Source organism: Balaenoptera ricei, chromosome 20 (genome assembly GCF_028023285.1).
Source record: "Balaenoptera ricei isolate mBalRic1 chromosome 20, mBalRic1.hap2, whole genome shotgun sequence".
NCBI lineage: Eukaryota > Metazoa > Chordata > Mammalia > Artiodactyla > Balaenopteridae > Balaenoptera > Balaenoptera ricei.
The window spans coordinates 40,477,317-40,498,612 of NC_082658.1; the positions used below are offsets into that span (position 1 = coordinate 40,477,317).

General features: G+C 43.8%; 1 protein-coding gene and 1 long non-coding RNA gene across 9 annotated transcripts in view; one reads left to right on the forward strand and one right to left on the reverse strand.

The window, feature by feature from the left end:
• The window catches only part of LOC132355795 (uncharacterized), a 30,712-nt gene extending 12,832 nt beyond the window's left edge, over positions 1-17,880 (forward strand). Inside the window, exon 2 of the long non-coding RNA XR_009499700.1 lies at positions 17,566-17,880. This is a non-coding gene — a long non-coding RNA (uncharacterized LOC132355795). The remainder of the gene's footprint in view (positions 1-17,565) is intronic.
• The window catches only part of BCAS3 (BCAS3 microtubule associated cell migration factor), a 575,869-nt gene that overhangs the window by 71,096 nt on the left and 483,477 nt on the right, over positions 1-21,296 (reverse strand). The gene's annotated exons all lie outside the window — the stretch shown is intronic.

Consider the following 21,296-nt stretch of genomic DNA (forward strand, 5'->3'; position numbering starts at 1 on the left):
GGATATGCCACAGATCCTGTAACATGTAGGATCCTCAACTGGGATCTGGAGCCACTGTTTCTAGGGGGTAAATCAGGGAGAACTCTCCCAAAGGCCAGCACCTCTTAACAACGACCCAGGGCTCACATTTAAGGAGCAAGAGATCAAAAGATCCTCCTGCTTCATTTCTAACTGCCAGAAACCACATCAGTTTGGAGAAGTACAAGCCTCAGGAGGCTGAGATGTGAAATGACCTATTTGCCCTAACAGTTGACTTAAAAATGTATCTTTTCAATACAGGATGCCAAGTTCCCTTCTGCCCTATATTTCAGGGGGATTTAAAAGCAACAATTTACCTACAAATTCTTCAAGCAGCCTAGCAATTAGTATACGGTGACTCCTTCAAATAGTGGACAATGTGTCCTGATGTGGATTTAAAAAACAAATATCTAAAATTTTCACAGACCAAACAGTTTGAATAGAGATCTCAAATTTGATTGCTGAAGAATGTAATTCCATCAACCAGAGGAAGATCTGATCTTAGAGAGGTGCCATCACATAGACTCTCCAACCTCTGAGGGGTTAGTTATAAAATTTCCCCAAAGAAAGTTAATTTTAAATCAATGTCATAAGATAAATCTGTATGTGCTGATATGGAAAGCAAGTCAGGCTCTCTGTATAGTAGGAGCTTGAAGAAAAAAAGGATAGGTATACATATATCACATTTATATACATTCACACAAAATATGTGAAAATAGTAATAACAGCTAATAATTATATACAGCATTTACTGTCAGGCAGTATTTTCTGTGTGGTGGGCAGGCAGTATTTTAAGTGTTCTACATGTATTAACTCACTGAATCCTCACAACAACCCTCGGATGTAGGTACACTATTTTATGAATGAAGAAATGAGGCACAGAGAGGTTAAGTAACTTGCCCAAGGTGACACAGCTAGTAAGAGGCAGAGCTGGGAACTGAAGTCAGAGCAGACTGCTCCAGAGCCCATGTTCTAATCCACTGAACTGCCAGTAATGTCCTGGAAGATCCTCAGAAGCCATCTGGAACACAGCCTTCCCTCTTCTGCATTCTACCTTCGTGCCAGCTGCCTCCCCAAACACACACAGGTCAACAGAATTGGGAGTCCTTTTTCTCTCACAATATTTGCCACTAGAATGATCTGTTTATACAGAACAAGACGGGGAGCTCGCGGAGGGCAAGGCGTGGAGGTGGGATCCTCATCATGTCTCTCACACCTCTAATTTTTTGTTCATAGCTTGGCTCAGTACCTGGGCTCAGGGGAAATACTGGTTTCTGAGAGATGGTTCACATGTGGGCCAACGAGAGAGATTTAGGAGTTCTTTCAATGGTCTCATTTCTGATTATTCAAAAGACCCATCAAAACAGGGATGGATGAGTGGGTCAAAGAGATGGGAGCCCATATACATATATATGCGTAACAGGGAAGAAGGGCTGGAAACCTGGAAGCTGGGAGAAGGAAGGAATGTGATCTCTTTTGGTCCGTCCACCCGGCAAACCTCTGGCAATCCCCACTGATAACTGAGAACCAGGACCACGTTCATTAACCCCTGAATTCTTATATTTATTGGTATGAACCATAGGGATGGCAATGACTAATTCCCACCACATGGCTGGGATTCGGCTTCCTTATTAAGGAAACAAAAAGTGGTAGCCTAAATGCTGTAGGTTTTTATAAGGAAAACTGCATTAAGCATAAGCCTTTCCTTTAATTTTATACCTTCGTCTTGAACCACCAACGTGCTCATTTGCCAGTGTTCACGGCTTCCTTTTACAAATTGCCATTTGACCTCATGAGCTGCTTCTTACCAGGGCATGTAGATTCATGGGAGCCTCCTGGCCTCCCTCTTGTCATCCTGTCCTTCCTCCTTAACCCATGAACCCATAAATAGGCCACTGCTTTCCCACAGAAGCTACTTCACAATCCAAAAGCACCTGGGTCACCCCTCCAGCTCTAGACGTTGCTCAGTGTGCCTCACATATGGGTTTTCCTTGGGAAGAAGGATGCAGCTCAGGGAGAGGAGGCGATGCCTATCTGAGATGGGACTTGTTCTTTCTCAGGGAGAACAAACACGTGAAAATGTTCTTTCATGCCACGATGAAGCTGGGATGCAGAGGGGTAACTGAGACAGGGAAGGGTCGGGGCCACGCTGGCCACGCCATGGCCCCTCTGACACCCACTTCGGGTCCACTGATGCCCCTGTAAGTGGCTCCCTGCTATGTCTCCTACAAAAGGGCAATTTGGGGAGTAATGCTCTAGAGTGTAGTACCCCCGAGTTCTCCCCACACCAGTTCCCTCAAAAAATTTCTATTACCTCTACCTAATCCCTCATTATCAGAGAGTGAATGGGGAGGAAAAAGGAGGCTCTGGATATCTCTTCCATCTTGAAAAATTTGAGATGCTTGCGAATCGGTGGAGAATTATCTAATTCCCCTATAAACATTCTCACACAGGCTAAGGTTCTTTTTTTTTTTTTTTTTCCCCTATTACTAAACCCAGGGCTGAAAGGAACATTACTCCTTGTGGGGGAAGAAAATTAACCCTTGTTTGGGTCAAGCATCATGGAATCCGAAAGGAAACAGGATTCCATGCTTAAAACACTCAGAGGATGGGAGAGATAGGTCCTCAGCACCTCTGCTGGCGGAGTCCATGTGGCCGGATGGAGGGGACACATACAATACTCCCCCAACCTACTCATACTTTGGTACATAAACTTTATAAGTACAATGTTGCCAGATTCCGGTGCATAAAAAAGTAGCTGAAAAAACTCAAACCATAAATAATGCCAAGTAATAAAGGAGGTGAATGTTTCTGTTATTAGATTCTTTCATTGTATAAATCTGTTTAATAAGCTGGCTAGGAATCACTGATAGAAAACAGACTTAGTATGGTGTTACAGACCAACCCGTTCCAAAAGGCCAGCATGGGAACTCGTGCCAAGTTATATTTTTCTGTTCTTAACCAATGCAACTTAAAATGTGATTGTTGTTTCCTTGTTCAAAAATGGAAAATGTCTTATGAGGCTGTGTTGGGAGGGAGCACATGGCATGCGTGCGTGGCCTCTCTCCCTCCCCGCCACCCCGAATACTCAGCATTTGAAGGCACTTTACCGTATTTATAGATCATGCTGCCTTTTGTCTTACTCACTGAGAGGGACTGGGGTCTGTGTATAACTCCTACTTTTTAGAGTCCTATTTCTCAACATTTATATGTGTGTGTTTAGAAAAATCCCTCCAAATATCCTCCTTTTGACCCAAGAACCATGGCAACCACTTTGGCTAAAGAAATTCACTGAACACTAAAGGGGGTGGGATGGGATGGGGGTGGTGGATAGAATGGAGGTCTCTGAGGTCACATTCATCTTCCAACACGATGGTCTCTAACGGCTTGATATTTTTCTGGGGTTGGTTACTATCATCGTGATGGGCTGTAAAATGAAATGTTATAAACTAGCTGAGGGCTTGAGGAGAAATATTTGCCAAATGGCACAGACGACAACACCGGGAGTCCCCACACACTCAGCCACGTTCACAGGGCTTGGCCACTTGTACCCCCTCCACCGCTGGCCTGTCTACTTTCTGACCCTCATTCCCAGGTCCCTTTTCAGGAGGCCCACACGCAGCTAACTAGATAAAACAGAAGGTAATTGGATGAAATAGGTATTTATCCGCCCCACTTAATTAGTGTTTGGAAAATTTAAGTCTCGACAGTATAAAGGTACATCATTTGAAGATGCTCATAAAACTATGTTATATTTGTAACTCTGTATTGGACGTTTTGCTGTTAATTTTGCACAGGTCATACGGAAATGCCTAAAGAAGGTGCCCCCCCCCCCCAGTTAGTTAAAAGTTAGAATTAAATACTTTTAATTTGGTTATTTCCCAATGAGTTGGCCATTACGTTCTTAGTCAGGAATGTAACTCCTTCTAGAACACTGTTTACGTGGGAAACAGTAATTCAATGTAGAGCACTCGGACTCGAAATTAGCTAGAGCCTTCTCTGTAGTTTCTGGGATTTATATAGTTCTTTTTGTTCTGAATACTATTTGGCGGGGGGTGGCAAATCCCATTGAGGAAGATTGGGATTATTGCTGTTTTACACAGGTAGATGCCAAACACAGAAAATAAAGTTTAAAGGGGCCACTTAGTAACGTACAACATGACAACTATAGTTAACAATGCTGTATTGTGTATTTGAAAGTTGATGGGAGAGTAGACGCTAAGAGTTCTCATATAAGAAAAAATAAATTGTAACTATGTGAGGTGATGGATATTAACTAATCTTATTGTGGTAATCATTTGGCAATGTACATGTGTATCAAATCTTTATGTTGTACACCTTAAACTTATACAATGTTATGTGTCAATTATATTGCAATAAAACTGGGTGAAAAAAATGAAAGGGGCTGCTCACATGTTGGCTAGAGGCTAAAAGAAAGATAATTCCATGGTTATTATGCTTACAGCTGTGGGAAACGCAATGGGAAAAAGAAAGGGTGGGTTCGATGCTCCTCTGAGATTACTCTCAAAGAACTTGAGTCAAACTCTAGTAAATGCTAGTGGCAGTAAGGGAAAAATGGGGGAAATGACAGGTAGTATTCACTGCTCTCCAAAGAGCAAACTAAAAACTGACAGAAAAATTTCCTTCTGGGAATAGTCCCAGAGGAATTACATGGCCGAGGAAGACTGCAGTGTACTCTTCAGACAGATGGGAACCAACATTAGGTGCCAACCCAAGCCCAACAGTAGGCTGGACTCTTAGCTCCATCCCTCCTTTTCTAATTCTGTGGCTTATGGGGAAGAAAAACCACAAGGACTCAGCAGAAGTGACTCTCTGACGAACACTGTCAGACCTTTGAGAAAATCACAGAAGCTGAGGATATTGGCCCAGAAGCTCTGATGCCAAATTGGCCAAGAGACCCAGAGCTGTTCCTAGAAAGATCTGACGCCAGGAAATAGCAGACTTAGAAATAACCATTCTACTTAAGCCTGGGGAAAAATCCAAAGTTCCGTTACGGAATGATTAATAAAAGTGCAGATCTATGGGCTTATTTTCCAAGAAATGTTTTAAAGAAAAGAGCTTCTTGAATTATCCTTGAAAATTAATACTTGGTGATACTGATTCTGTTCTACTTCTCAAGGTGAGTTTGGTTTTCATTTGAAGACAAAGCAAAGCCTGCTCACCTCTAAGAGCTAAATATAAGGCTGAAGTCTGGCTCCTATATAGTTATAACCAAACCACTATTACAGTGCCAAAGTACTTTGATTGTGAGCAAAGTGTCCACAAGGACGTTAAAAAAGCACATCCAACAACAGAAAGTTCCATGTACACGTTAACCTCACGGGATCTTTACAACTCAGGGGCAGAGACTCTAAGGGTTCTGTCCAAGATCACACAGCTCCCAAGAAGAGAAACCAGGACCAGGACTCGAGTGTACCTCCTTTTTTATACCACACTGCTTCCCCACATATAGAATCTGGGGGTTTATAACGCTCTCACCAACTGTTTGAAAACTGGAAACACATACTAGGGTGTTTGAATCAAAAGCCAACCACTGACGTGGACTTGGAAGTTAAGCCTCAGGGCCAAGTTAAGTGAAACAAGAGAAACGCACATAGAACTCAGAGATTATGGCGTTCTCATTACACAGCAACCTCTTTCTGGCGGGAGTGAGACAGGGAAAATAACAACAAAGGCAGCCATCATTAGTGATCACCTACTATGTGCCAGTGACTCTTCGAAGCATATAACATGTATTTGCTCACTTAATCCTTATCGCAATTCAGTGTGTATGCATGTTCAACAGAGGAGTAGGGGGTTTAAGGAACTTGCTCAATTTTCCACTGTTACGCGGCAAACAATGGATTTGAACCCAGGTTTGTCAATCTTTCAGAGACCATGCCGTTTCTAGAATGCCAGGCTTTTTTTCTGGTTGGGCTCAGCACTGCTTTTGGCTCACGGCTCCCCTTCACGGGGTGTGACGGGCGCTCCACTGCATTCTCCATTCCTCACCCTATAGTGAGTGCAAAGGCAAGTGTTAACCCAACTGAAGAGCCGAGTCAGAGTTCAACGGATTCGTCATTTTCCTGGGATCATCTGGCAACCCCAAGAGATGCCTCCTCATTCACTAAGGCCAGTGTCCCATCTGTAGAGGAGTAGGGCTCTATAAAAATGTCAGTCCTCCTAAGAAAGGTCACACATACCTGTCACTTGGAGCCTAACGTGAATAAAAACTTTAGAAAAGGATTGGGAAGGAAAATGGAGAGAACTTGAGGGTATTAAGGAATTGGAAGAGGCATGTTGGAAGTTCAATACCCTATGGAAGTGCCTTCCCGTGCCTGGGACATTGAGGTGTATGTACAGAGTTCTGTAAAAGCCCAGAGGAGATGCCCACGCTCTCCCTCTCCCTCACTCCCTTCCTTCCACGGGGAGACAGGATCAGACGAGGAGGTGACATATGTCCTGAGTTTCACGGTACGACTGAGAATGGAAAAAGCAGAAGTGAGAGAGGCATCCTAGGCAGCAAACAGTATGACTCACATGGGGAACCGTAAGGATTCAGGTGATGCTGAAACATAAAATTCAAGGCAGGAAGTGGTCGGAGCCGTGGATGTAGAGGCAGGCGGAAGCCAGAGCAAGGAATGGCTCTGCAGACCATGCTAAGAGCCGCTGTGGGCAAACAGGGAGCCTCAGACAGCCCTCAGGCAGGACAGTGACAAGGTCAGAGCAGCAGTGCCACGGGACAGATAAATGGAAGCCAAAGTGAAGGGTACGAAGAGCAGACAATGACAATACCGAGGAAATAACCAGGCGGTGGTAATAGGAATGAAAAGGAGAAAGGACAAATTAGAGCAATTTTAGGGGAAAAAAAAAAAATCAGCAGGAATTGGTGACTTATTTGTGTGGAGAAGGAGGCAGCAGTGAGGACGACCCCATATTTCTAGTTCTGTTGACATGATGGGTGGTGGGGCTACCAGCCCAGACTGTAAAATAATGGCAATGGTACTGCTGGGAGTGGAGCAGGGGTAGGACGGGTTAGGCTAGGGGAATGACGCCCACCCTTCATCCAGCCAGCCAACAAGTATTACAGAACACCTCTTTAGTGCCAGGCACAGAACTCGGTGCTGGGATCACAGAGATGACTTTTCAACCTCGACTGTTCAGGAGCTTACAATCCAGAAGGGAGTCAGAAATGTTAGCAGAAAACTACAGCAAGTTGTGATACATGCTCAATACAGAGGGAACAAAAGAGGACAGGGAAACACGGCTTCCACCTCAATCCACGCAGAGCCAGAGGTAGGCGGCGGAAAGAGGGGAGCGCCGTCCCGTACCTGGGCCTTCTTCCTGCGGGCTGGTCACTCCCCATCGCCCCCATACCCCTAAAAAGAAGTCAAGGACAGAAATGAGAAATGACAGCAGGAGGAGAAAGCACCGAGGTCCAATTAACAACAGGTGGTAAGGCTGTCAGTTCAAATCACTGTCCTGGAAGCCAAGCAGAGCTGGGGCTGAATCAGACCAGGGCTAGATCAGAATTCAAACTCTATAGAAACCTACGGCACTGATCACTCAGCGAAGCCCATGTGTTCCTTCTCACACACTGTACGTTTCTCTGGCAGCTCAGAAGTTCCGGGCGGCTGCTGTGTGCCCACACACAGGCGCTTGTTTACATTTTTTCCCCCACTCTCATACATGAGGGACTATTTTTTTCCTTTTTTATTTTTAGGCCTCCTGCAGCAGTGTGCGGCTCTGCATCCCCATACATTCTTTTCATTTTGTCTCAATAAGATGATATTCAAATATTATTTGAAAAATCAATAATATCCCCTGCTTTGCTGCATCAGTAGAGCTGTTCAGCACACAGGACGGTGGCTACGGTGCTTACGAATCCATCTCCGAGGTCCCACTGCTGGACCAGCCTTTGCCTTTAATGACCCACCTAAAAGGCAGGCTGGGAACTCATCACAAGCTGGGCTTCCTCAACATCCTTTGCATTGAATATCCTAGAACACGGATGGTTAGATGACACTGGAAGGGGCCTTAAAGACGGTCCCTCTCAAAGCCCTGACTGCAGATGAGAAACTTGGGAAATGATCTACAGCCTAGATCCCGAGTCTACAGTCAGAACTATTCCATTTCACTGTCTTTCTCTACAGTGTTTGAACTACTACAGGATTCTCTTAGATAAAAACACACCCAGGGGCCATAGCTGATCCTGAAAGTGAAGGGTCATATAAAGTAAGGTTGTCTTTTCTCTCCAAGTTGGAAAAAAAAATACAAGAATTCTGGAATTCTGTCACTTACCAGTGCAACCTAAACTCCCTCTATATTAGTTTTCTTCACAGTAAAATGGGAATAACAATGACATGGACTTTCTGGGTCTGTTGTGAGGATTGAATATGATAGCCTATGACTCTAGGTAAAAGGATTATTTAAAATAAGTGTAAGACTTATGTGTGGAACCTAATTTACGGCACAAATGAACCTATCTACAAAACAGAAACAGACACAGAGAACAGACTTGTGGTTGCCAAGGCGGCGGGGGTGGGTGGAGGGAGAGGGACAAACTGGGAGCTTGGGGTTAGTAGATGGAAACTATTACATGTAGAATGGGTAAACAAGAAGGTCCTACTGTACAGCACAGGGAACTACATCCAATCTCCCGGGATAAACCATAATGGAAAATAATATAAAAAAAGAATGTGTACATGTGTATAACTGAGTCACTTTGCTGTACAGCAGAAATTAGCACAACATTTGTAAATCAACTATCCTTCGATTTAAAAATATTAAATTAAATTAAGTGTAAGAAACTCTGTATCTTTATTTCTAGTTTTCAATTCATAATAAAGAGGATATTCCATTCCTCAAGAGTCTAAAAATGACCATACTAAAAAAAAAAAAAAAAACCAGAAAAATTTGCATTTCATTATTGGAATGGTGTGGTTAGCATGTTGAAGATTCTATTAGATGGTACCAATTTTCACATTAAGTGGACATGAGTTATTGCTGAACACTTGAAGCTATCTCTGGAGAATAAGACATCATAGCCACATAAATGGTAAAGTCAGATCCCATGGCGTGTCTTGATGTGACATTAAAAGACAAGATGAGAAAAGTCAAGGTATGCACCAGAGAGGACAGAAGAAGCATGGGAGTGGGGGACGGGAAGATTCTGGCTCTTTCTCCTGGCAGGGTGGGATGAGGCAGGGGTAATGAGCTGATTGTGCAGAGGATCTCTAATTTTTCTTAGCATGAGCTGACAGAAATAACCTCTCCTCAGCAAGACCCTGGGTCTTTACAGAATGGTAATAAGAGTCCAAGGTGGCGCTGAGTCACCTAATTCTAGGGATGATCTAGCTTCTTTTTCATCTATCCCTTAAAAACCCCTTATATGAAAATACGAAATTACAATACACAAATATGTGAGAGGGGGTAGAAAGGGGGCAGAGTTTTCACACTGCAAAAGAATGATTTCTTTCTGATGAAAGGTCTTTTAAATTTTAATCCCATCCAGAGGTTACCAACGTGGGGTCCACAGGTCCCCAAGGGATCCATGGATAACATTCAGGTGGTCTGTGGAGTTGGATGGACAAAAAGTTCCACCTATATTTTCAGTAACCTCTAACTGAAATTTAGCATTTACATCAATTATGAATGTAGGCAGCAAACAGTAGTTAGTAGCGCCTACGACTGTCGTCAACAGAAATCACATTTTTATTGCACATTACTGTTACTGCAATTTACACAAGGGATTGGGAAACTTTTTCTGTAAAGAACCAGATGGCCAATATTTTAGACTTTGAGGGCTATATGATCTCTCTCCAGCTGTTTGACTCCGCTATTGCAGCATGAAAGCAGGCAGAGATGACATGTAAATGAAGGAGCATAGCTGTGTTGCAATAAAACTTTATTTACAAAAACAGTCTGTGAGCTGTAGTTTGCTAATCCCTGGTGTACACACATTATGACTTTATAGTAGCGATTAGTTCTGGTTATTTAGTATGCTAAAACGTAAGTATTACTATATCATAAATGTGTAGGCATATAAAATATGTTAATAATTATGTTCCTATACATTTTATGCATTGAAAAATATCCTGCGAAGGGGTCCATAGGCTTTACTAAATTACCAATAGTCCATGGCAGAAAGATTTAGATGCCTTGTCGTAGATATATGTGCTTGTTGACAAATGACTGCTGGGCAGACTAGAGGTACTGGGGAAGAGGAAAGCTGGAGGAACAAAGTCAGGGTGGTAGAAGACACTGTCAACTTGAAGCTAATCAGATATGAAATAAAAACCTCCCTGGTCTTTCCATGGTAGGTGATGAGAAAAAAAGGAATTCTTTTCTGATTTTCAGTGACTGCATAAAGCGAGTTCCACTTTCTGTACATTTCTTCTCTCTCAGTTTAAGAAGCACTCACGGACCTCCCTGGTGGCGCAGTGGTTAAGAATCCACCTGCCAACGCAGGGGACACGGGTTCGAGCCCTGGTCCGGGAAGATCGCACATGCCGCAGAGCAACTAAGCCCGTGTGCCACAACTACTGAGCCTGCACTCTAGAGCCCGCGAGCCACAACTACTGAGGCCGCGTGCCACAACTACTGAAGCCCGCATGCCTAGAGCCCGTGCTCCACAACAAGAGAAGCCACCTCAATGAGAAGCCCGTGCACCACAACAAAGAGTAGCCCCCGCTCGCCACAACTAGAGAAAGCCCGCGCACTGCAACGAAGACCCAACACAGCCAAAAATAAAATAAATAAATTTATAAGAAAAAAAAAAAGCAGCACTCACTATTCCCATCTTGCCTCCCCACACCATCACTTCTTGCTGCCATGAATTTTTCTGAAGAGTTTACAGTGAAAGTCTGTTCCTCAAGCACAATGGGTTTATACACCTCAAACTGAAACTTGCTTTCTGATGATTTCTTTCCTCAAATGTCACCTGAACAATACCTTCTGGATATTAGGGAGCAAGTGTTCTCTTTAGCTTTTTTTTGGCCATGCAGCGTGGCTTGTGGAATTCCCGGACCAGGGATCCAACCCCGGCTCTGGCAGTGAGAGCACCGAGTCCTAACCACTGGACCACTAGGGAATTCCCTAGAATTTTCGATTTAGAAACTTGAGGTTGAAGGGACAGGGAAGATGAAGGGAAAAAGGGGACAAGAGGACAAGGCGTCTCTGTGCCTGATCAAGGTCAAAGCTCTAGGAAAATATCCTTAGAGTCTCAGAACAGTGAAACCGACTGGGAATACACATGGCAAGTTACATACTTCTCATAAAAGACAGGCTGTTTTGTCCTTCAAGTAGAAGCCATATTTACTTCTAATAATGCAACAGCAAAATATAATGTGAGTAGAAAGCACCTTCTGCTTAGTACTGCACTAAACAGCTCTGGGTTACATTTACAATTTTAATAAACTGATTTGTCAAAACTGTCAGAATCAAGGGAGATCATCTGGATACCAGATGAACAAAAATATCTGTAATTATAAGCTGTCCATTTTTCTCTTTCATCTTCTATATACGTATCTGTGAGCAGCTACATATTTTCATGCACATACATACACATAAATTTTAAATCATTTTTAAAAACCTGTCATAATAGAATTCAGGAGAGTAGAAAATACAGTTCTCCTGGGAGAGCAATGGGACTTGAAGGCTGAGCTACACTCCCCATTTTAGGACTAACATCCTTTTGCTGAACTATTCTGTCAGAGCCCAAGCATTTCAGTTTCATTACCACCTGGATTGTTCCTCATCCTTCCTGAGCACTCACTTACTGTGTGACCACAGGCAGGTAACTAAACCTCTCTGGCTCTCTGATATCTGAATGTGAAATAAACATTCTGATAGATGTTAACTGCTCTACAAAAGTGGCACGAGTAGTAATGAGATTCTTTTGGTAAAGAAGCCCAAACCCTCTGAAGAATGCTATGAAATAGCCATGAATTTGTTATGACATAATTAATTCATACAAATACTTAACCCAAGTTTAATCAGAGTCCCATCTTTTGCCATGTGAGTGTTAAATTATATGTGACTACTGGGCTTCTCTGGTGGCACAGTGGTTAAGAATCTGCCTGCCAATGCAGGGGACACAGGTGCGAGCCCTAGTCCGGGAAGATCCCACATGCCGCGGAGCAACTAAGCCCGTGCGCCACAACTACTGAGCCTGCGCTCTAGAGCCCATGAGCCACAACTACTGAGCCCACGTGCCACAGCTACCGAAGCCCACATACCTAGAACCCATGCTCCGCAACAGGAGAAGCCACCGCAATGAGAAGCCCCCGCACCGCAACGAAGAGTAGCCCCTACTCGCCGCAACTAGAGAAAGCCCGCGCACAGCAACGAAAACCCAACGCAGCCAAAAAATTTTAAAATAAAAATAAATAAATAAAATTATACGTGACTACTCTCAACTGGAAGGTAGCCCGTATTTGAGGGCACTGAAATCTCTATTCCCATAGGAGGGGTGAGATGGATGAGTGGAAAGATGGGGGGATGCAGCCTGAGACACAAAAATTGAAGGAGCCTGAGTGCCATCCCCTGTCGGGGCTTGGATCTGACTCCCTTTTGGAAGTAGTTTGGAAAGACAGTGGGATAGTCATCAATGATCTTTTTCATCATTATTCTCGGGGCAGAGGATTTGAGCTGGAGAATGAACTCACACGGAGAACGAAGTTGCTGAAAAGAGCCAGTGTTAGCAGGGACAGAAAGATCAGGACATTTGGGAGAGCGTCCACATATTACAGCTCAACTTCCTTTTCATTTTAGTTTGCTTTTATTTGAAGATCAATAAGGAATGCAGCCTCTAGATGAGGCCAGCTAGGAAGCTGACTTTTTTAGGGAGAGGGACGCATGGATAGTGGATTTTTAAACGTGACATTCTAAATCACCCCTGCTGGGTTAAGGACTACAGTGAGTGTCTCTGTGGCAATTTTCCAGCCTTGCTACACACCAGGCACAGAATGTGCTGGGAAGTACCATTTACTGAAGTATTTTGCTGATGTCCAAGCCTGTGTCTTTGGTGAGTGAGAAGAATGTGCCATTCTAAGCAAGACGTGTGGCCTTTCCAAATCAGAAATGGACACAGATATAGAATGCTAATGCTGGAAGGGACCCTAGAAACAAGCTGGGATACGATACTTAACTTTCTGGAGGCAAAGGCTAAGGTCCAGAGAGGGTGAGTGATGGGCTCGATGCTCTACAGTGGGCCGCTGATGAAGCTGGAGACGGGGACCCGAGTCAGTCTCCAGCTGCTGGTCCAGCGCACAGGCAATGGCAAAACGTGAACCAACGGTCCTTCTCTGAGACTATTCTCTCTGGATTATGTAGAAACAGTCTTTTTGAGGGCTGAAACACTTGACTATTGAGAAAAGTGGAATGTATTACCAACAATGGATAGAATAAAACATTTTTGAAAGCCTAGCCATTGGGCAGAAGTTTCTCAGAATGAACACAAACATCTGACCTTTTTCTAGACCGCCTATTTCACCCTCTCCATCAGGTCGCCTTGTTTTCTCCCTGTCCACCAACCCCTGGGGACCCCCATCACACCGATCTTTCTAGCAAGAACACCTGGGCTTGGCTTCCTCTGTAGCCTTGCTCCCTTGCCTATCCCTACAGGGGTCTAGGTCTCTGCCGACCGCCGCTTTAATCATTTGTTTGTTAATTTGCTTAAACATCTGGTCAAATTTTGGAAATAATCTCAACAGGAGGGTTTATGCTAACTTCTCTTGGATGCTGAGAGTTTCTACTTGCCCCCCCCTCTCCCCCTCCCCCACAAGCCAATCACCAAGGGCAGTGAGACGGTCTGAGCCAAGAAAAAGTCAAGGAGTATGACTTGCCCCTATTTCTCTTGGCTGTTTCTTAAGTTCCTTAAACTCAGTGTTACGAAGTAGACGTATCTCCTCTCCTCCCTCCCCACCCTCAATCTCTATGAATGGTACTGCTTTCTACTCAGTTGCCCAACCAGACCTTGAGTATCACCCTGGACACTTCCCTCTTTATTACATCCTGGGCGCAATATGGCATTAACTCTCATAAAGCCCTCGAACTGTCTCTCATGTTTTGCATCTCCTCTCTACTCCCACTACCACTACCCTTACTTCAGGCATTCCTCTCTTATCATTTAGATTAATACAGTTATACCTGATGGTCTTCCTGGATCCAGCCTCACCCCACTTGAATCCACTTTCCACACTGTAGTCAAAGTGGTTTTTTGGAAACACATATCTGATCATACTGCCTTGCTTAAAATTCCACGGGAGCTCCCCAAAGCCTCCAGCCTCTCTACCGTGACACACCTAAACTCCTCAGGTTCAGCCTTCTATTTCTCCCACCTCATCTCTCATTTATGCCCTACAGCCTGGCCTTCCTGAACTAAATGAAGCTTGTGCTCTGGCCTCTCTTGTCAATGGACTTTGTCCCTCTTCACTGCTGCACGGCTAATTCCAACTTGTTCTTCAAGACTTGGTTCAAGCAATCATTCCTCCAGGAAGCTTCCCCTGGCACCTGGTTGGTGCTTAATAAATTTGTTGAATAAATGAATAAACTGAACAAATGGTAGGAAGATGTTCTAGTAGACACACCTCTCTCCTATAGAAGCACAGTAATAACTGCAAAGGGAAAGGAAGGAATGTAGGCTGGGGAATAAGATCTTTGGCTAAATGTGATGTCATTATCATGGCTGGGGCAGAAGCATCCTGTTTCAGGTACCTTTCTCAGAACTGCCTTTTCAAAAGTGAGATGGAATCCTAAGGCACAGTCTCTCCTCAGAAGACCTGGAGCTTGGAACAATAACATAACTGCCTGCCTTGGAAGCATTAGGAACCATCGAATCACAGTGATCACGTTATTTGCCTTCACTGATTTTGCCAGCAATTGTCCTATTAAACTGTCATTAAGTCTAACTCAAGGTAACCACAAAGAACTTGGAGTATCCAAACGACCTCTGGGTCGAGGCTATATAATCTGATTGGGGGGATGAGGGAGTGGTGGAGGCAGATACGGTGATGATACACATCTAGATTCTGTTTCCCTAGGAAATATTTTTGGGAATATTTTACTAAATAACATCAGCAAAACAAAACTCATGTTCAAAGCAGAAAGGCAAACTTTTCATGACCCCCTTGGGCCAGTGCAGGAGCTGTCTGAGCAACTGTTATGTTTAAAACTGTAATGATCTTTGGAAATTTCCAATGCAACAGCAGACATCTCAGTCAGACTAGTCTTGACCTGAGTGGCAGCAGAAACAGGCTTTACCATAAGCACGGAAAAGAACTGGACAAAGGAACCTTCACCTGGAAGCCACTGCCTTGGCTCCTGGAGGAAGCAAACCCACAGAAAAGCAGCTCCCCCATGGCCTCAGAGACAGAGAGGCAGCTACTCTTCTAAAAGATGCTCTCAGTCTGCCCTTGGGGATAATGTGCCTCGGGGATAATGCTGGGCACAGTGCGTCTCAGAGATAGAGGTTCTCTAGCCCTTCGTCCCCCCCGGGAGCCAGACTGCTCTCTGGGAGAAGTCTCCATCACCAACACCTCCTTGCCGCCATCACCTGCTCCTCGTAAACCACTTCACTTGAGAATTCAGTTTTAGGAAAGGAGAAAGGGGTTGCTGGCTAGGCTGCCTGGTAATCCGGCACGACCATTCCAGATGTTGTGACTCATTTAAAGGGAGTTCCTTGTCTGCACTGCCCATCTCAGGCAGCTTATTAGGGAGCGTGCCCTCCGAAGGTTTAGAGATAAGTCTCAGGGGGAGCACATTCCCCGATCAAGACTTCATCACCCAGCAGGGGCTATTTAGAAGCTGGGCTTCTCAGCTTGTCTCCTCCATAAAGTGACACCAAGACCTTCCTGTCAGCCACGGTCTTGAGTAGTGATGTCATCAAAGGCTTTGGTCATGTGGGTGGAGGCGGTCTTGGCTTTCTAAATTAGTGAGGGGGCTAAATGCTTAACTGACCTGCCCCTACTCATAGCACCACAGAAGCAGAGAGAACTGTCTTAGGGGCAAAGACCTCAAGGGTAAGAAATGAACCAGAAGTCTCAAGGGAAACTGTTTGTGAAAGACTGATCTTATCCCCAAGCCCAGCTGTATCAAATGCAGGCTAGACCCCAGTGACTGCGACTGGATGGGCCTGGCAGAAAGGAATGGAGCTGCCCGATTGTGTTTAAGTAGCAACACTGTCTTGAAAAATCTGACAAATATAGGGACAGGAGAGATGAAGCAGAAGAGTACCCAACGGGATCAGGCATTTCTGCCGCTGAGCCTAGGCCAGGCCTGAAATCTCTTCTATACATTTATTTCATCACTTTGGATTTCTCTATTTCTTTGCATCTCTGGGTATCCTTCAGTCTCCATTCTAAAACTCTGGAGGGGCTTCCCTGGTGGCACAGTGGTTAAGAATCCGCCTGTCAACGCAGGGGACACGGGTGTGAGCCCTGGTCCGGGAAGATCCTATGTGCTGCGGAGCAACTAAGCCCGTGCGCCACAACTACTGAGCCTGCGCTCTAGAGCCCGCGAGCCACAACTACTGAAGCCCGTGCGCCACAACTACTGAAGCCCGCTCACCTAGAACCTGTGCTCCGCAACAAGAGAAGCCACCACAATAAGAGGCCCGCGCACCTCAACGAAGAGTAGCCCCCGCTCGCCGCAACTAAAGAAAGACCGCGCGCAGCAACGAAGACCCAATGCGGCCAAAAATAAATATAAAATAAAATAAAATAAAATAAAATAAAATAAAATAAAATAAAATTCTGGAAGAGGATTTCTCAGACTCAGGCATTTCTGCCCACCAGTACCTGAAGGAGTACATTAAAACAGCCCTAGACAAAAGCTCTCTATTTCTTATCCCTCCTCAGGCTTCCTGAACTCATACTACCAGTGTGGAATTTTTTAATAACAAAAGGAATTCCAAATACCATGCTGTGGGTAGCATAACTCTGCTTGCTCCTTGTATGGCTTAATCAGATACTTAAAGATACTCAGGATGGGTGATTCTTCCTGGGCTGGTGAGAAGTTCTGTGCCCCTCAAATACAGAAGCAAAGGACCAGTGAGCGTGGGGACATGACAGCGCTACTATCCAGCTGGGGGCCCGGAATAAAAACATAGGCTATTCCATTCCAGTCTCTTTGCAAACGTAATGAGTAACTCTTTTATGAGTTTAACTATAGTAGCTGGGCATCTCTTCTATACATTTATTTTCTTTTTCAATAACCACTTATGTTGGTGACTGGAAGATATAAGAATGAAATGCTGTAATCTATCACTCAACTCTGTGGACCGCAAACACAATGTACTTTCTAGCAAAATGGGTTGCTACTTCCAGTAGCTCTCTTGAATCCTGCTGCACATAACGGAATTTGAGCTTATGACCATATGTAGTTCCTCATAGCATCTCACCAGCAACATGGTCTTTTCTCTTTCCTACTTGACCACTGTGGATCCCCGCTTACCTGGTAACTGCATGAGGGTTGTGACGATGTCTTAGAAATGCCCGATTTGAGTTATGACAGAATATGAAGACCTTGTTCTGTTTTTTTCTACAGGAGTTTTCTGAGTCCTAGTCTTCTGATCTTAAAAATGAGTCAGTCTGGGACTTCCCTGGTGGCGCAGTGGTTAAGAATCCGCCTGCCAATGCAGGGGACACAGGTTTGAGCCCTGGTCCGGGAAGATCCCACATGCCGCAGAGCAACTAAGCCCGCGTGCCGCAACCACTGAGCCCGCGTGCTACAGCTATTGCAGCCTGCGCGCCTAGAGCCCGTGCTCCACAACAAGAGAAGCCACTGCAGTGAGAAGCCTGCGCACCACAACGAAGACCCAACGCAGCCAAAAATAAATAAATAAATAAAATTAAAACAAAATATGAGTCAGTCACAGACATAGAAAACAAACTTAAGGTTAACAGATACACACTACTTTATATAAAACAGATAAACAACAAGGTCCTACTGTATAGCACAGGGAACTATATTCAATATCTTGTAATAACCTATAACGGAAAAGAATCTGAAAAAGAATATATATAGGTATATAACTGAATCACGTTGCTGTACACCAGAAACTAACACAACATTGTAAATCAACTATACTTCAGTAAAAAAAAAAGAAGTCAGGAAGCTTCAATTAGTGGTTCTTAATCTGTTTTTCTCCATCTCAACATATCTGAGAGACATGCATATCTCAGAGGAAGAGAGGGAATGATTTTTAAATTGGGGTGAGGAAGGTAAGAAAGAAAAGTTACCAGATTGGAGGGGCAGGGGGATTTTCTCAAACCGTAGGTGAGATTTTCAGCTTAAAGGATTTCTAATATCCCTTCTCATTTTAAAACTTTGACTACCTCCACATCCCCTAATTTTCTCTCCATTGGGTCCCCAATGAGGTGAGGGTCACATCTCTTTCAAAATTGCATCAGTAATATTTTTTGCTAACATACTAGTGATTCCTGAACTTGCCCACAAACACGAGTTCAAAGAAACTCTCTGGTTGCCAAATTTTAGCCGTAATTGGCATTTACACTTTGAGAAACCTTTATCAAAAATCTTATATATAAAAAAAATCTTATACATATATCAAAAAATGCATTTGTCAAAAATAACTCCCCATAAATGATTTTTTTCCTGGTGTATACACTCATAGGTTATTGCTAAAGTTTATATGATTTAATTGGAGATTTTTAATCACCAACGGTTCAACTTTGCAAATATTCTGTATGTACTGATGAAAAACAGACATCCTGAGGCTGATTTTTAGAAATGAAATCCACATACTTTGTTACTTGCATGACATCATGTAAGTGATAGTTTGCAAGGCTATGGTAACTCATTCATCAAGGACAAATACTGGGTGCGTGACTAAGAGACCCTCTGTCTTCTCCCACCCTGGCCTCACCTACCCAGTCCCCAAGCATGCAGGACCAGCTCCACCCCCGCACCCATCTCTTTTCAAACTAGGGAACTGTCTTTTTCTTTTAATTCTCTGCAAACCTACCTGAAAAATAAAAAAAGGGAAATACAAGAACTGCTGTTGAGAAGGTTCAGTGGCAAAGAAGGCAAGTGGGGGTAGGTGGGATTGGAACTCATCTAAAGAAAACATTGGGTGATCCTCGAATCCTTTCTCCCGGAGGGGTCAGTGGGTGCCAAGTTCTGCATTTCTCCTAAATGATCCCAGCAGCTGCAGCACATTATATGTGGCAACTCTTTTAGGATCTGAAAGGGTTTTCAAAGTCATGCTGGCAGCTGCCTCCTGTCGCCCCACTCTGTAATCATTGGACCTCTTGTTCCTTTTATAGAGTTGTTCTCTCCTAATAAAACACTAAATGCTGGTCTGAGCAACTGTTCCCGGATCACTAGCTGCACTCCTCCCTCCCTCTTCCTCCTCGCCCTACGTGCCTTTTCTTCTCTGGCCACAGTGGAGCCCTGTGTAAATTGCTCCAGCGCGGACCTGTGGCGGCACTGGCACTCGCATGGCTCACACAAGCACCACCAACCCCAACTCCACCGAGCCTGAACTCACATCCATTTCCAGCTATTTTCTGAGCTGCTACTTTAAAACTGGGCAACCATCCTAAATATATGAAGGCATACGCGAAGCACAAACTGCCGTAAGCGAAGAGCCGCAATTCATTGTGTCAGGAGCCTGGGGAGGTGATATCTCCAAGCTGTTTGTCAGAATCCAAAGCTGTGACTTGTCAGACAACAAACTGTTGTTTTGTTTTTGTTTTGTTGTTGTTGTTTTCTCCTGGCCAATATGAACCGTATTTTAAAGGTGTGAACTCCTTCCAGACTTCAAAATGCAGATGGAAACAACACCGTCCCAATCTAGGAATCAGCTCAAAGAGGGTTCTCTGCTCATCTCAAACCTCACAGTCTTCCCAGCCGTGACCTGGGAGCCTCAGAAAGCAAGCACGACTCCCTTTCCCACATCAAGTACAGCGACATTTAAAAGTGGCCTTGGTTTTCCAGGTTTCATGCCTACTTTACATTTGATCTGTGTTTTCACATTCCCATTTAAGATCGTAAGCTTCTCAAGAGTGGGAACCCAGGTTATTCAGCTTTTTATCACTGCCTGGGATGTAGCAGTTGTTCAGGAAATGTTTGCTGAATAAACAAGTGAAACCCCGAAAACAAAATTGACTTGGCTTGTGGGTGCTTGGTTAAAATAGGCAAACCGAAAAAGTCCCTTGATCACATTTGTTCCCAAGATTCTGAAGGCTTTTGGCTGAGCTTTTAGGTGAGGAAATCCCTCCTTCTTGAAATAATTCTATTTAAGTAATGGCCATTTGACTATAAATGAATATAAGAGAAAGAATCTTCGAGCCCTAATGGGTAGTAAACAAATTAGAGGCGCCCAAATTCTCTGTGCAGCTTTTCTTTATCTTAAGATCTCTCTAAAAGTATAAATAAAAATGCTGTAATTGGTGATTTAATGCTTTAGCCCATACTGGTTAGCATTTTTTTACTCTTTACATTGAGTGCTAAGCATTTTATTTAAACTGATTTATTTGTTTTCTATTATGAAAAATTTTTTAATATATAAGCAGAGAAAATGGTATAATGAACCCTACATACTCATCACCAACTTTAATGACTATTGGTTCATGGCCTCTTATTTCACATATATAAATTAGTTTTTATCATAAGTTTTGTGACAATCAGACTTTTGCCTAGAGCTCCCCAATTAGTTTATAATTACTACCAATTTTTTAGTTTTGAGAAACCTCCCACTCAGAAGGTGGAAGTTTTGAGCCAAAATATGACATTTGACTTGGGTGCAGCTGCTTAAAATATGTCTTCATTAAAGTCAGATGAAGGAGATAAGCTTAGTCTCGGCCTCCAATGGAACGTAGTCAAAGTTTGCATTTTTTCTTTTAAGTATAAAAGTAGAACTGTTTCCACCACCACACTCCCTCCCATGCTCCCTTCACACACACACACACACACACACACACACGCACACGCACACGCACACACACACACAACTAATACCCTATGTTCTGAACAATCCCATGAAGAGCGCATTCCCAGACCTTTGGGTCATGAGCACACACGTCTCCAGTTCCCAGGTTCTGTGCTCACACTTTGAAAGAACCTGAAGGCAAGGACACGGGGCAAAATAAATGCTCAAACAAATTGATTTTAAGGAGCAGACCTTTATACATCTTTTCATTTTTATGGCTTAAGATGGTGCAAAAATGTTACTTACTCCCTAAACAGTTATTAGTCTCTGCAATGTAACATAGCAGATACTTTCTAAATCCTTTTAGCCTTCTCCCCCTTAC